Source organism: Pollachius pollachius (assembly GCF_949987615.1).
Source record: "Pollachius pollachius genome assembly, chromosome: 14".
Taxonomy (NCBI): domain Eukaryota; kingdom Metazoa; phylum Chordata; class Actinopteri; order Gadiformes; family Gadidae; genus Pollachius; species Pollachius pollachius.
Window position 1 is genome coordinate 21,675,251 of NC_136947.1, and position 2,831 is coordinate 21,678,081.

The window sequence follows — 2,831 nt, forward strand, 5'->3', positions numbered from 1 at the left end:
TGTGTCTTTCTCGTAGATTGCACCATCTTTCCCTGTCTTTGTTAAATGCAACTGCCTCACCTTCTCTCCCAGGATGGTCAGCACATTGCGGAATTCACCATCTCACCCGTTATGTTGTGTTCCTCGGACGCCAGACTTCCGAGTCAAAAGTCGAAGATCTCCCAGCTTTCTTGCGGCATTTCTCGGAGGTACGCCCCCTTTTTGTCTTCATCTTTAGGAAATCTGAGAATAGACCGAGAGAAGTACAAAATGCTGCGCCCGTGAAGAGATTTATTTTCTTTGTATTTGTACCACGTTGGTCATTTTAATGTCGATTTTAAATGCTCTTACACACTTGATTACATTGCTACTTTATTCCGGTCGCCAATTTATACATTGCATGGTCTTGCTGTGCCTGCAATACAATGTAAAGTTGTGTTGTTTGTTTTCGGGCTGGTTTGCTAAAGAGGCTAATGTAGCTAACAATAAACAACGACTAGCCAATTTAATGACACAATCACAAAGATGAACAGGAACGCTATAAATGCTCCGAAACCGCAAATGATGCAACTCGGAAGGCTGGCGTCCGAGGATTCAGGAACACACCATTAGAACTACTCATGTTGATATCGCGTCGTTGTTTCTGTTGCAGAGACAACGTAGCAACACCTCTACCAAAGTCCCGCCCCTGGAACCGCGGAGCCGGCTAATTGCATTTACATCAAAATGAAACCGCCAATGTGCGTAGGGTCCGGGAGGGTAAATTGGGGTGCTAGCTCAAGCCGGTAATTTACAACGGTCATCGTAATCGTGCGGACCATGCCGGGAAAAACGCGTGCATAAGATGGGCATATTTGGCGGTGTAAAAACGTCAGGGTTACTTTTATTCCATCATATTGTTTAGTACAGAATTCTTAGGCTTGGTAGAGGCATAGATAAGAGGCATAGACACAATAATAAATAATAATTATAATAATAAAAAAAACAAGTAATAATAAGAGAAACTTAGACAGTGGAATAAGTAAAGAAGAAGAGGAAGAAGAAGAACAACCATCCATCCATCCATCCGTCCATCCATCCATCCATCCATCCATCCATTCATCCATCCATCCACCATCCATCCAGCCATCCATCCATCCATCCAGCCATCCATCCATCCATCCAGCCATCCATCCATCCATCCATCCATCCATCCATTAATCCTTACCTGTAAATTGTCTTCTGAAGAACACACTAATACTACTCATTAAACTGTTCAAACACTTTTTTGTTCACTTAGGAGCTGTCTACCTTAAATTATAGAGGCTATATTATGTAAACTTTCCATAAATACTTGTTTTCTTCAGTTACAAAGTGAGTACCACTGGGATATGTCCAATAATGATTGCATTGATTGTCCTTGTGCCTGATCTAGGTCAGAGCTGACACACATTTCCCGTGTCGGCCAGTTACCTCTACCAACTGACCCATCCAGCAAAGCTTTCACTCTGCCTAACCCTTTACAGTGGATACTGGATAGTAAATGAAGCACATCTTTGGTTGATTGAAGAATAATGGCCAACCAGAAGGCGGTGTAATACCTCAGGTACATTTCCATCTTCTTCCACTGTTATTCTCTTGATATAAAACTGTGTTCACTAGAATATCATTGTTATTGTGGTTGTTGCTGTTGAGATGAGCAGAAATCTCCACCGGTTAAAGTATATTAGTTTGCATTAATTAATAATATAGACAAGGTTGTAGGCCTGTTCTTTCTGTAGATAATTAAATAATAATTGTATTCCAAGACCACTACGTTTTTAATAACAAGGATTCATGGTTTGTAAACTAATACATTTCTTTCGACTAGTTGAATCCCATTTATATCCAGTGTTGATTGAATTAGAATTAAACCATTAAATAATATTTATTTGTGTTGTCAACTTTGATATAATTTCTTGTGGAGCTTATCATTACATATGTGGCTGTCAAAAGAAAGGCCCTTACTGTGTAGGTTTTAAATTTTCTCTTCATGAAAGGAAAAAAATTGTAACGTCATCCTAATTACTTAAATGGTTCTACACCTTTGCATCTGACGCCAACAGGGGGCAGTATTTCCACAAAAGAGTCACTCTTAAAAATATACGACATGCAGAGGCCTCTGTTATTGCTATATTACACATCAACAGGGCCCACAATTTTTACAAAGCAATCCTATTAGTATTATCGCTTTATTTTAATGTCAAAAAATTTCTTTTCCAGTGTGAGAATGCTTAGTCGAACCGAACACAGAGGTATGTGCATTCTGTGGCACGTTCTGGCAAGGCAACATGAGATTGGCTTTGCTACCCCCTCTGACCATGTTGATTAGAGTACACAATTAATATTACATCTACATGACTGACAAGGCATTCATTACTGATACAGCTAAACTCCAGGTTGCACATTGAACATTCAGAAAAGCCCCCACCCCAACGCTTGCCACACCCTGGCTTTGACTATTAACCCTCAGACGTGTTCCTACCCTCGTTTTGTCGTCTCCAGACCGCTCCTCCCATCATTAATACACAAAGACAGGTGGACTACTCCCTGCTGTGTGTGTGTGCGTGCATGCGTGCGTGCGTGCGTGCGTCTGTCTGTCTGTCTGTCTGTCTGTCTGTCTGTCTGTCTGTCTGTCTGTCTGTCTGTCTGTCTGTCTGTCTGTGTGTGTGTCAGTGTGTGTGTGTGTGTGTGTGTGTGTGTGTGTGCGTGCGTGCGTGCGTGCGTCTTTCTGTCTGTCTGTCTCTGTGTGTGTGTGTGTGTGTGTGTGTGTGTGTGTGTGTGTGTGTGTGTCTGTCTGTTCCCCAGGCGTATGCAGTCTGCTGTCCTCAGTG